Raw genomic sequence first — 14525 nt, 5'->3', positions numbered from 1 at the left:
TAATTCCAGAGTGGGTAACTAGATGCCTCTGTAAGTTGCTACTGTGAGTAAAAGCTCTGCCACATTGATCACAGCTGTACGCTCTAACTCCACTGTGGATGAGTTGGTGTCTTGTTAGGGAACCCTTCCTGGAAAAAGACTTTCCACACAAGTCACAGCTGAACGGTCTCTCTCCAGTGTGGATGACCTGATGCTGTTTTAGTGAAGCCCTCACAGTAAAACCCTTCCCACACTCGTCACAGGTGTGTTTTTTCTCTCCCTTTCTTCTGTGAGGTTTGTCGGCCTCCTGAGAGCGCTGACTTCTGGCTCCATGTTGGTCCTGCAGTGACAGAGATACAAACAGAGGCAGTGAGTGAAATGCAGTCGTGGAACAAACTCAACCTTCAAACTCCATTAACACTAGTTTTAAACCTGAAGGTGGAGCGTGGCACCAAACACCTTAAAGGTCTCTTATCCCCACCTGCTGGTAGTTCTAACACATTACATCCAACCTGCTGTTAACCCTTTAAGACCTACCATAGAACCAAGTCCGCCAGAGCTTATATTATATTTTTACATGCTGTGGAGCCATTTTTGGGAGCATTTCAAGTTGCTATACATCAATACAACCATTATAGCCCAGATTTTAATAATATGTATTCATTAAGTGCATAGTAATTACATAAATTGCAAAAAAGTGCAATAAACTACAAAAAAATTGAAAATCGTTTTTGATTTTTTAACATATTTGTAGTTAGAGAAATTTAAGAGGCTTATCCCTCAAAACTGTAAATACAAAAAAGTTGCACAAAATAGTTTCCCACCACAGGAAATTTATTTTGAGTGTCTTCATAGTTTTATTTTTGAAATACACCAATTTTTATACACTGCAGGAAAAACGAAAATAAATATTATACTGCAAATTTGCAAAAAAGCAGCATATGCATCAAAATAAACTATTTCCAGCAGTGCAATATGAGTCCTAAGCATCCCAGAAACGACACAGAAAGTCATAAAGTCAAAGATAACTTTTAAAAAGAGCAGTATAGGCCCTGAGGCCCTGATCGCAAAAAAGACTACATTACCGCGAAAATGACGTCACTTCCGGTTTCGGGCAGGTAATGGCGGAAATGCAAAAGTTCGCGCTGACGTCTATTCCAACGTAGGAAGTGTTTTGAACAGCTGATCTTATCGGTAAAGCGTGTTTCTGGAATATTATGTTTTTGTTCCTGCAAGCGCTTTTTATGCAGTTTTTGCAAAGCTTTATGTGGAAGGAAACCGTGACCTAGGACAAGCTGATGGCATCAGATTTAAGTACAACTCCGGTTTCATATGCAAAAAAAATTTTTGCGCTAGCTTACATGGTTGCAGTGCTACCGGGATTTAAAAATAGTTACGCATAACAGAGCGTTCCCGCTCCGATCGGCTCTAAAGGGTTAAAGATAATTCATGACTGTTCAAACACTAAAATCATGCACACACACACACACACACACACACACACACACACACACACACACACACTGTTTTATAATTTAGATTATTTTGTTGTTTCCTATTACATATTTCTATAATTTGTATAGATTTATACAGAATTATTCAGTGATAATAAATCCTATGTTTGTTTATTCTAAAGGAACCCTGTTAGCTTCCACAACAGATGTTGCTCGTCTTCTGTCAAATACTCACATAAAATATTACACAATAAAGTGGATTCAAGATACCCACATAATTTCACTCTTACATCCACAGTGAGGTTTCACAATTGTTCAAATATAAGCAATCAATAATAAGCAATCAATAATAATAATATTTCTCTGTCAGCCTTCTCGGTTACGAATCGTCTTCTGCTCCTCTGTCATGCGGCGTCCCACAGGGCTCAATTTTAGGGCCACTGCTCTTTTCACTGTATCCATTGCCTCTGGGTTCTATCCTTAGAAGGCATGGGATCTCATTTCATTGTTATGCCGATGACTGCCAACTTTATTTGCCACTAAAACACAAGGATGGCATCTCCATAAAACCTCCCTTGACATGTCTAGATGACATTAAAGCTTGTTTGGCTCTAAACTTTTTAAATTTTAATGAAAAGAAAACAGAGCTGTTGGTGTTTGGACCCAGTGGTCCCTGTGAGTCCTCCTCTATTGTTTTAGGATCCCTGGAAGTCTACTTTAAATCTGTTGTTACTGACCTTGGTTTTAAGTTGGACAGTGATTTTAAATTGGACAACCAAATCAGAGCAGTGGTGAAGTCCAGTTTTTATCATTTAAGGCGACTGGCAAGAGTAAAATCTTTTCTTTCGAGGCAGCACCTTGAAACAGTGATCCATGCTTTTATTTCTTCCCGCCTGGACTACTGTAACTCACTTTATGTGGGGGTCAGTCAGTCATTGCTCTCACGTCTGCAGCTGGTTCAAAATGCGGCTGCACGACTCCTAACAGGAACTTAAAAAAGAGAGCATATAACCCCCGTGCTAGCCTCTCTGCACTGGCTGCCTGTGTCTTTTAGAGTTCATTTTAAAATTCTTATGTTTGTTTTTAAATGCCTTCACAGTCTTGCCCCGCCTTACCTCTCTGAGCTTCTTCATCTCCACACACCCTGTGGGTCTCTCAGGTCAGCTGACCAGCTGCTCCTGGAGGTACCGAGATCCAGGAGGAAGCTCAGAGGGGGCGGGGCCTTCTCTATTGTGGCTCCAAAGTTATGGAATGATTTGCCCATGCATGTTAGAGAGGCCCCTTCACTGTCCACTTTTAAATCACGTCTTAAAACCCACTTTTATTCCTTGGCTTTTAACCTCAGTGAGACTTAGTTTCTCTTTTAATTGAAGTAGTTATTTAATTAATGATTTCACTCTTCTTTTATTTGTGTTTTATTTATGGCTCATGTAATTTTATTTTACAGTTCCAATGTACAGCACTTTGTGTCAGCTGTGGTTGTTTTAAAGTGCTTTATAAATAAAGTTGATGATGTTGATGATGAATATCAATAACATTGAGGCACATTACACAAATTTCAAAAACAAATCATGTCTTACAATATTTACAACAACTAAAAGCTCTGTAAATCGGCTTTTAAGTGTTCATTGAAGTTTTTAATAATTCTCTAATTTTTTAAGGCAACTTATTCCACTTAAAAGTTGCTCTAAATGTAACAGTTTTACAAAACGTTACTTTTAACTCGAGCATTTACTAAATTGCAGTTTGTTGAAAACTGTGTAATATGATGATGTATTTCATCTGGATACTGCAGCTGAGCAGAATAAATGTGGTGTGTTTAACAGAATTGCTTTCTTTAGAACTACAAGTAAGCCATAGAATATTTTAGCCTGTACAGGAAGCCAAGAAAGGTTATTATGCATTTGATCAATATTAGTATAGTATGAACATCTTCACACTAATCTGGACGCCTTATTCTGGACTAACTGAAGTCTGTTAAGATCTGTCTTATTAGCTGCTGACCAAATGATTGAACAATACTCCAGATGAGACATTACTAGTGCATTAATGACATCTTTCATAATGAAGAAGTGATACACAAAGAGCATTTCATAGCCATAGCTATGCCTTGTCAGCAGAGTTATGTGACATTAGTGATGTTTGTACTTTCAGCGTTAACTTGGTTTTAAAGCCTTTAAAATATACGCCGTTCAATAGTCGACCTTAATCTGACAGAGAATGTGATGATTTTGTGGATAATTAAAGTCAGTCATATATCCACAAACACAACAAGCTGAAAGTCAGTGATGCTGCTCGGTTTGCAGCCCTGAACATCACGGCACAAGCAGGATTCACTGCACTGTTAATGTTAGCTGTGTTATATTGCTGCCTCTGTTCGGTGGTGTCGAGCCAAACGCACTTTAACGTGTGTTTGAACGAGCTGACGGTTCACTCGTTAAGCTGAAAGAAAGATGCTTTAATCACAGCAGTCACACATGTGTCCACTGCACCATCTGGAACTCTTCTTGTTTACACTCGTAATAACACAAACACTAAATCCTGCTTCTCTGGTGCTGTTGTGTAGCAGTGTGTACACCTGAGACTGTCACCTGTCTGTCTGTCCTGCACTCTCTCTGTTTCTTTCTCTCTGATTGTGGAATAAAAGTATGAACATGTGTTTATAAGTTACACTTGTGTTTGAATCCTGCAGCTTATCACACATTTGATTTCCATGTGTGACGACTGCAAGTGTCCAGAGTGAGGACAGACTGAGGGAGCCACTGCTGCACATCATCTGTGAGGCTTTGCAGCCCTGATGATCCACCAGGACAAACTCAGCAGTGTGTGAGGAAGAGGAGGAGGGAGAGCCAGCAGCAGCTGACAGATGGAGAGAATAGACAGACTGTTCCCTGTTTGTGAAGGACTGCTAGGAAAGTTTAACATAACTGTCTGTCCTGAATCAGTGTTGGTCAAGTTACTTGAAAAAAGTAATCAGTAACTAATTACTGATTACTTCCCAAAAAAGTAATCCCGTTACTTTACTGATTACTTTTTTTCAAAAGTAATTAATTACTTAGTTACTTAGTTACTTTTTAAAAACACGATTCTACATAATCCATCATATAAAATGTAATCAAATGGAAAAGTCTCTTTTTTTAAACTTGTTTTATTAGTTTTAATCTAAACTTTATGCATCAAGCAAAAATTTAATTATATGCAACATTCTCTGACTGGAAGAAATTAGTTTAACATTGAAACCTATTTTCTGCACATTCCAGCACATAAAATAAAATATTTTTTGTGTTTACACTCAGTCTTTCAAATAGATGCAAGTAAAACACAGCAGAACATAAATAAAGTCAAAGACTCAGCGGTCCTGTTGCTCTATTTTCACCTGTAAAGCAGGAGTTGGGTAGGCGGAGGTTTACCCTGGTGCAGGTGTGCCGCGGTCAGTGGAAGAATCCGCGAGTTTCTCTGTGAGTTTCCCATTACGTCGTAGCTACTCGGTGCTTGCTTGGAAGTTTAGGGGTTTTTTTCCGCTGTAAAAAGAAGTTTTCTTCCCACGCACGATGGACGCTAATGTTTTTGTCACTTCTTATGGAATCAAACTCAAAGTAAGGTCAGTACTTCCACGCTTTAAACGCTGCACGCTCATACTCTCTCCCACAATCGATATATGATCCAATGTTGATCTCCACACAGCTGTTGTCACTAACGGCGCACTCGCTTACGTCACTGTCGTGAGACATTCTCGCAAAGAAATCACGGTTTTAGTAACGCAGCGTTCCTACGGGAAAGTAACGGTAATCTAATTACCGTTTTTGCAATAGTAATCCCTTACTTGGGTTACAAGTAACGCGTTACTGCCCATCTCTGGTCCTGAATCAGTCTTATTAGGTAATGTTCAAATAATGTGATCATCCCAGTGTTTTCAGTGTGGGAGAAAGTACTCAGGGCCTTCAAGTTACACACTATGAAAGGCAGCAACAAGTTTAATGTTCAGAAACCTAAAGTCTGTATCAGCAGCAGAATGGAGCTAAAAATAAATGTTGGTTTCAGTTCTATGAAGGTTTGAGTATTTTGGATCAGTAGCTGCTGTGTTTGTTGCATCACATTGCTGTAACTGTTTATATGCTTTATATATTCTGAGCTAAGTTGATCTATAGTGTTACATCATATTCTATAAGGATGTTATGTGTTTGTAGACTTTCTGCCCAGTTTGACCCATTTAGCAGAAGTCAGCCTGTTTAAGGCTCTGATATCTATTCTGTGTGACTTACAGCAGTTATGACATGGTCTGATTTTCTCACCCAATAAAGGAATATTTCATATATCAGTCTACTCTTCATTCTATCAGACACAGTTATCACAGCTCCTACATTTGCTTTTTACACATATATGTAAGCATTGAGCCACATTTAGTACCAACATATTAAATGAACAATATTTGTCCCTTATATATGATACATCTATATACACACTGTCACAGATACTTTTCTGTGAGTGAAGTGATTAATATAATAACTATAATATTGGCCATATTATATTTACATTACCACAGTGAGATGACTTTAGTCTCATGAACAACATCAGCTAATTGTTATTTACAGCTAATCTTAAACGACTGTTCAGCACAGAAATGAAGCCCAACAATCATGTTTCACAGTCCTGTGGTCTCAGCCTCAGATACTCATCAAATCACACAGAGCTCATGTAGAAACAAATGAACTAAATATGTTCTCCTTCATTTCTGTCAAACAAAGCTGTATGAAACGTTTCCAGCTGTTAGTATCATGGTTGCTAGGCAACCTGGGCAGCGCGACGGAGGCTAGACGTCCCATTTCACGAGCCTACGAGCCTCGCACTTCGGCCTTAGCGGTCTTTGAGTACGCGGCCCTTGAGGACTTTAAAGCTGCAGAACCTGAATCGGGATACAGCCATGATGATCTCCAGCCTCGTGCTCGCCAACATTCTCACCTGAGTTAAGAAGACGATCACTGAAATGGTCTCAGCAGCTCCTTTGATGACAGCAATGAAATGCAGCGGTAAGGCTTTTTGGGGATTAAGTTCGTTTTCATGGCAAAGAAGGACGATGCAGTTCATCTGATCACTCCTCATAACATTCTGGAGTGCAGGCAAAATGCTATTATAAAAACTTAAGCAGCAACTTCTCCAGGTTCCAATATTTATGCAATTCTCAAACCTTTTGGCCACGACTGTATAACCTCTTCTGAAGTTTAGTGGATATTATACATGGTTATGCTCAGGATGTGTCGGCCAGTTTCCACTGGAAACGCCTTTTGGTTAAACTGTCAGCGAGGAATTTGCATTTGCACTGTTACATTTTTATATAACTTTAATGCACATAAACAACAGCTGCTTGTTTCAGTGAAAATACATTGATGGGTTTTTAATAAAGTTGTGCAGCTGTAAAGTATTTTGTCTGGTGTCAATTCTATCGTCAGCTACATCGTTATGGCAAATGTTCAGATGTATATGGTGATAAATATCTTTGGTTATATGGTCCTGCTCTGTCTGTCACCTTCTGTGTTGAGCTCATTGTTTCCTCTGTAGTGGCTGAGCTGAGTCCAAGTAGCTGAAAATGTTCCTCTGCTTCTCCGTCAGACTCTCCTCCTCCTGCTGATCAGCTGGGACACAAAACAGATCTTTGTTAGGCTCCACACTGCACTGAAGAGTCAAAGTGTCTCATATGTTCATCTGACAAGTAAAAGAACACATTTTTGTTTCCCGAGGTGGGCAACTTGTTGGAAACAAACACAAAAGGTTTGAGCACTGATACCTGCCATTGCTGGCATTGAAAGATGCAACGCCAGCAATGTGGATTGTCAAGACTCAAACCAATCATCAAGCAAAGACAACAGGGATCAAATGTACCGCATTTTGATCCGGGACGTACTCTGCATGAAAACAAGCGCTCACTCTTCCTGCTCAACAAATGACAAGGGCGGAGCCTTATACCACGTGATACAGCAGCTGTGCCGTGTGATGCTAAAATTAGCAGGGAAAAAACCACGGAGAGCACGTCAGGGATGACGAGAAAGTGACAGGAGAAAATCCGTCCCGGTCAACCACCCAAACATCAATAACGGGAACCTTATACAGCGCTGCCCTATACACGTCGAACTCCCGCAGGCACAAAGACATCACGGAGGCTATCACTTATCACCTGACCAAAGATATGGCTCCATCAACACTGTGCAAAGCGAGGGATTTAGGAAAACGATCAACACCCTAGACAAACGCTACACAGTGCCGTCCCGCAACTATTTTTCTATTGTTGCACTACCTGCTCTGTACACGCAGCGTCGAGCAACGGTGGAGACGGAATTTCAAGCAGGACAACATTTTGCTGCAACAACAAAACGTGAGACATTTGTTGTTTTATGTTTATTTATTGTTATGAGAGAATCATGATCTCAATTCTAAGCCAAAAAATCGTGATTCTCATTTTATGCAAAATCGTGCAGCCCTAACATTAACACAAAACTATTGTTTCACCAGAGAAACACACATGAAGAGAGAGAGAGAGACAATAACAGCTACCAAACAGTCGTCATAATTCGTCACACAATGAGAAAAGGACAAATCAACAAGTAACAATGACTAATTAATATTAAAATCTGTAACATAATGTATTGTTTGGAGTTTAGTCTGATTGGTTCAGGATGACCTGCCATTATCCAATCACACGTCTGCTTACCTGCATCTTTTCTCTTTTTTCTAACCTGAGCACCTGATGGCTTTGAACTTTTGTTGTCCATCTTCCATTGGTTTGAATTTTGCGCTCCAGTACAAACACAAATCCCCCAACCCGAGGATCAGCACAATTAACCTAACAGACCTACACCTTAGTTCACAGATTCACTTTGTCTAAGGTTGATTTCTGGGATTTCACACAACCCAGGATTCAGATCGTGAATCCATGATGGGCTTGGATTTACATCATTATAAATGAAATGTGCTCTACTTGGAAGCAGCCGGCCCCGCCCCTTTTGACGGGTTGTGTGAGACTTTAAATCATCAAACTGTAAATTATAAATTTAAATTGTTATTGATCCTTTACCCCGAGTCCTAAAGTGTAGATTTATTTTCTTACTCTTCTTATATTTATTGTTTGTTTACTTGCACCGCTGTAACTGCAGCCTCGTCGTCTCGTCTCTCTATATGCTGGACTGTCTGTAGCGGAGATGACAATAAAGTTTACTTTGACTTCAGCAGCGCGCAGGCGCACCGAGGGCTCTCGCGCTCACTTTATAGAATTTAGAAAAAACATGGGTGCAGATTATAAGTCTGTATCATAATATCTGTTTGTTGTTTTTATTTTGTTTTGCGAGTTGGTTATTAGATGCCGCTCCAGCCAGCCAGAGACTCCCCGCCGCCCCGCCCTCTCCTCCCTGTGCCGCCAGCAGCAGGCGCACCTCGCAAACGGAGGGCGCCCTTACTCCCAGCAAATGGCTGATAGAAAACCGATCGGTGCCTACGAATTTCCCAATATGCGCTGGCATGACGTCGGGGAAGCATGGGTACGACCGATTATTTTATTTTTTTCTTGCCCGTGATGCCCCCCCCCCACCACGATGCATTCTATTGGTTTGCACACTTACACACACCCAGCTGTGGTTTCCTGTTTTGCTGGACTCTGGAGAGCCCCGCCTTTAACGCTCTTCTCTCACAGAGAGCAACAGAAAACTTGGAAAAACTCCAGATTGACTGAACTCAGTTCAAAGTTACCTTGACACCTTTAGATGTGAGACGTAGTGATGGTCCGCTTGAAGCTGACGCTCCGGTGCGTGTGTCAGAAAGATCAACGCGCTGCTTCAGAAGCACCGTGTCGAGGCTTGATTCGTTTGGCCAGAGTCACGTGATCAGTGACGTCTGAAGCTTCGTTTAGAACGTACCTTTTTTAAATCGAACTTTATTGAAACACAATGAGTATACAACATACAAACAGATGAAGTTTACAAAAGAACAGAACATGAACATACAGAACCAGGAGTAAAAAAAATTAGTAGGCGAAAAAAATCAACATATTGTAACGTGCAGTGGAGATGAAGCCAGCCGCGGAGGTGTGCAGGTGGATAGCGAATGAGCAACAGCTTCTGACTTTCCAAAAAGTACTCATTTATTTACAATATCAAAAATAAAAGTGCTACCTCTACCACACATTACTAAAGAGCACACTAGTCCGCGTACACACGGGAGCATCCATTACAGGAGGAGTGCGAAGAAGAACAAAAAGGGGGTGACACCAGTCGTGAGACAGGAGGCGCCGCCATGTGGTGATACACTGCATTACAATAGCAACTGTTACAATATAAATATTGTTCTGAGAGGCTTTTTGTTGGTTGAGTCTGAAATTGATTGTATGTACAATTCATATCCTTATAAAACGGCAGAAATATGGTGTTTTATTAATAAACTTACCTTTATGGATATAAAATAGCTAAAAGTATTAACAAATATTTTATAAAAAAACATTTATCATTCTTCCTGGGGAACTTAAAGAAAAAGAATAAAACATTTTCCATCGTAAAGAAAACTCCCTTAAAATATGGACAATAACAAAACTGCTAAATTCTTCCAGGATCTCTGTGTAGAGGAACCAAAAGAGATGTGCCACAGTTTCTGGATGATCCCCACAGAAAGTTCAATTAGTATTTATGTCTCTTTTAAATGTTACCATATAGTGACTGGCTGGGTAACATTTATGAAGAATTTTATAGGAGATTTCCTTCACCTTGTTCACAATTAGATATTTATGGGATCATCCAGACTGTCTTCCAGGTGATATCTGGAACATGTCGGTTCCAGTAAGATATTCTATATATGGGAGAGACATGATATCTTCTTGGAATAAACTACGTATTCTCTTATTGCTGTTACCAAGTTCCTGTGAAAAGCAGATTTTTCCCACTGCTGACTCAGCTGGATCAGGGAGAGTGACTGAGGCAGATATTGAGCTGTCAGTGTTTTTATATAACATTAAAGTCCCTGAGGGTATGGCACCAAGCACCATTGAGAATTCCCCAACACTGTTTGACAAGTTTGACGAGCATCTTGACTTTTGGTCTTTGGATATTAACAGTCCTGGATATGTGACTTCTTGTTTAACAGAAATGTTACAGAGAGCATTTGCAGTGCAGCCTTTAATTGCTAGTAATTCACATTTTTTTAGATTTCGACATAAAGCAGATGCCTCAGAGAAATCACTAATAACTCTAAGGGCTGGACGGATTAGATTTGCATTCTTCAAGAAGAGTGTGGTGTCATCAGCTAGCTGGCTGATGATGAGCTCCTTATCAGCTGTGCTGATTCCTTGTATAACAGGTCAAATCTCGGGGTGGAGTCTTAATCATTTTAATTGAGCTATTGCCATTCGTGTACAAGGTTTTGATAGCTTTACAGAAAAATGCCAAATTTTTCCAAAGAGTGGAAAATAAATTGATGTTCAATTGTATCAAAAGCCTTTTAAAAATCCAGGAAGAGAATGAAGCTATAGTCAGATACCAAATCAGAGTAATCAAGTAGATCTAAAACCAGTCTCATGTTCTTAGAAAGGTGTCTGTTTCTCATAAAGCCTGATTGTGTCTCATCGATAATTGTGTCCAAGAACTCTTTCATTCTGTTAGCAAGTACTAAAGCCATAATCTCATAGTCATCATTGAGCAGACAGATGGGTCTCCAATTATCAATAAGAAGTAAGTCTTTGTTTGGCTTTGGAATAAGTGTTATGAGACCCTGAGTAAGAGTAGGAGGGAGGATGTTATTCTCTACACTTCCTATGAAAAGCTGCAGTAAGAACGGAGCCAGGAGATTAGAAAATGATTCATAAAACTCTGCAGTTAAACCATCTGTGCCGGGAGATTTGTTGGCCTTAAGTGCAGAAATAGGATTACAAACGTCCTCCACAGTCAGAGGGCTGTCACAGTGACTTCTATCTTCCACAACAATAGTTTTTAGGTTTTTAATATTATTGAGAAACAGCGTTGAGACATATATATATATATATTCTACTTTTCTAAATGATTGACTATTTCAATGGAGAACCTAAATGACACGGACCCGTGTTTGTTATTACATATCTCTATTTTGAATGTGACAAGTCTATCATTCCCTGTTATTCATAGGTATTCACAGAGTTTTTGGCCTTTTTTTCCTCTATAACAGTTAATTGACTCTTTACAGTGGCCTGCTATGGTTAATAATAACATGTTCAGTCATGAGTGAAATCAAAGCTTTTCTTCACTTTAGCATTTAACATTCCCAACAATATAATGTGATACCTTAATTAAAACACAGCTAATAAAACACAATTTTCTTAATGCAAACATCAGTGACTCAACATTAGCAACCAAAGGGTTCAGTCTGCAGCTCACACTCATGTGAAGCTACAGCCTCCCCCTTTAGTCTCTGTCATCCTTCTGCTCCTGCACAAACAAAGCAAGACAAAACCTCCACCCTTCTTCTACAGGCTGGGTGAATTGTTGTGGACATTCACTAATCCTAAAGTCGGCACCGTTTTTCTCTCAGTATCAAGTCAGTTAAACTTTTAGTCGTCAGTCCGTCACAGTCCAGTCACATGCATACATCCACACACATTCATACCAGATATTGCTGATAATGGAGTCTCACGCGCAGCCTATTCGAGCCTCCATCACCAGCAAGATGACGTCATCATTTTAAAGGAAAACAGCTCCTTGTTTTTGGACTGGATTGACTCGCTGCAATCCTTTTAGGCTCAGGACTTCTCATGTGATCAATGTCACATATAAGTGAATTTCTCCCAAGCCCATTATAATCATGGAGAAAAACACTTTGCCACTATTTCCAGTAAGAATATTTTATAGCGCTTTAAAGTTCAATCTCTCAGGTCTGGATTAAAGAGCTGATTTGTTAAATCGGGAACTCACAAAATACCAAAATATCACCACCGGTGGATCACACCTCTCAGATGTTCTTATCTCAGTGCACTGTAACAAAAGCACAAACAAACGCAACCAATAAAATACTAATAAAGTAACAAATACTGGGGCCCATTGCAAACATGTCCAAGCATAAAACCATCTTTCTCTCTCTTAGAGAAAGAAAACAATCCAAACCTCACTGATAAAATCAACCTAGTGTCAAGCAAAACCCAAAAATCAACCAAAACTTCACCAGAAAGTTTTCCTCCCTCCCGGGACAATATTGTGCAGGAATACAGGCACCGTAACTCCTTTTGCACTGACAAAAACATGTTGGATTTACTTGATTCAATAGTGGACACTGGTTGCACACAAAGGTTTTGCTTTGGCAGAAACTTAAACAACTGAGTTAAATCAACACAACCTTTTCATATTCAGTAAACCTGCATGTTGTGTTCATAAAACACGATTGAAACATGTTCAGATGGAGTAAGTTGAGCTCCTGGAACATTTTAATCCTTCAATTGAAATTGAATGGGTCTACAACAACTACCATCCTCCTATCTCTATCCTGGTTGCAGCAGGGCTGGGAAATAACCCTGAAGTGATAGGTTACCAGGCAGGGTACACCCTGGACAGCTCACCAGTCTATCAGATAGAAAAACACAGCCGTTTACATTCATGGATAATTTAGCCCAGGACCTTCTTACTGTGGAGCAACAGCACTAACCAGCATGCCAACAATGGAGGAAATACAGGAAAGCTATGATTTCCTGTATTTGAGGCAGAATTATTTTGTTCTTGCCCTTGACAGGTTAATCCACAATAAATAGCAACAGCATGCATGTGGTGTGTGTGTCGTTGTCTGCCTCTTATAACTCCAGTGATTTTCCTGTAGTTTGAAATCTTATGCGGTGTTGACACAATAATTTGTTGTAAACCAGGAAATTCCCAACTGTGGTAGAAAGCACAGCTTAGCCTTAGCAAATGTTCAAAGAAAAGTCGTCACTTCCTGATTTCTGCTTCACTGATAAATATTGTCACACTGGGGTTTTTGCAAATGATATCAGTGAGCACTGTGTGGCAGCTGGAGTCAGACAACTGAAGCTCCCACAATCAAGACCACAAACAGCTTTCAAAGGAGATTTGAAGCTTTTCTGGCAGCAAGCTTCATGATTTATGGGACTGGAACTGGAACAGAAACTACCTGATCACCAATGGTGAGCTGGCATGGAATTATTTTTATGACATTTTATCAAAGTTATAAATAAGCATGCCCATTAACACATAGTGAGTGAGCATGTTGTCTTCCCACGCAGTGAACAGCGGATGCTAATGTTTTTGTCACTTTTTACAGAGTCAAACTCAAAGTAAGGTCAGTGCTTCCACGCTTTAAACGCTGCACGCTCACACTCTCTCCACACTCGATAGATTATCCATTGTTCATCTGCACACAGCTGCGGTTTTAGTAACGCAGTAACGCAGCGTGCTTACGGCAAAGTAACAGTAATCTAATTACCTTTTTTGCAATAGTAATCCCTCACTTTACTCGTTTCTTGAAAAAAGTAATCGGATTACTTCCCATCTCTGGTTGGAGCTGTGCACTTGTGGGTTCCACCTTGTGTACACGTTTATCTTTGCTGTGTGTACTTGTACCTCTGAGTGGAAGCTGAACTCTTGAGTTCGAGTATCGAAGCATCAGCTGTGACGTTAAAGTCCAAACAGCTCGTTCATTTGACGTGCAAATGAACGAAGGTAACGCCGTTTTCATGTGGATGTGTCACTGAGACACTTTCCACATCCACAGCTCACAAAATGGGAAAACTATAGAAGTATAACAATGAAGAAGTTACTATGTTACGGGTCCCAAGGATGAAGACCTCGATGACAAATATGTTACCTGTAAAAGCAGGTGAAGAGCAGAGTAAGGAAGACACGATGCGTCTCTGCTTTCCTCCAGAACGTGTCTGAGTCTGATTTATTTCACACAAATAAATGCTATAAAACACTAAACATGAGCTTTCAATATACTGTTCAGCTGGTTCCTCATTCACATCAATTACATTTACTTATTTCACAACATCAGTGAAATATACTCTTTTTAACTGGTTCAGTTTCTCAAGTTCACACTTCTTTCCATAACAGCTACATCCTTTTATCATATCAATAAACACATCACATTGTC

The 14525-nt window shown here is 39.9% G+C and overlaps 1 long non-coding RNA gene across 1 annotated transcript; it reads right to left on the bottom strand.

Moving 5' to 3' along the window:
* Positions 1-202: 202 nt before the first annotated feature.
* Positions 203-14297, bottom strand: LOC146577214 (uncharacterized). The gene is made up of 3 exons (XR_014891635.1): positions 14241-14297; positions 6958-7063; positions 203-319 (listed from the first exon to the last, which is right to left on the bottom strand). It is a non-coding gene; the product is annotated as an uncharacterized LOC146577214 (long non-coding RNA).
* Positions 14298-14525: the final 228 nt, after the last annotated feature.

Source organism: Mchenga conophoros, linkage group LG3 (genome assembly GCF_057382185.1).
Source record: "Mchenga conophoros isolate Kocher_MC1m ecotype Shallow Benthic linkage group LG3, M_conophoros_male_GT1.1, whole genome shotgun sequence".
Classification (NCBI taxonomy): Eukaryota; Metazoa; Chordata; class Actinopteri; order Cichliformes; family Cichlidae; genus Mchenga; species Mchenga conophoros.
Note: the sequence above shows the minus strand (reverse complement) of the source record. Positions and strands in the feature narration are given on the sequence as shown.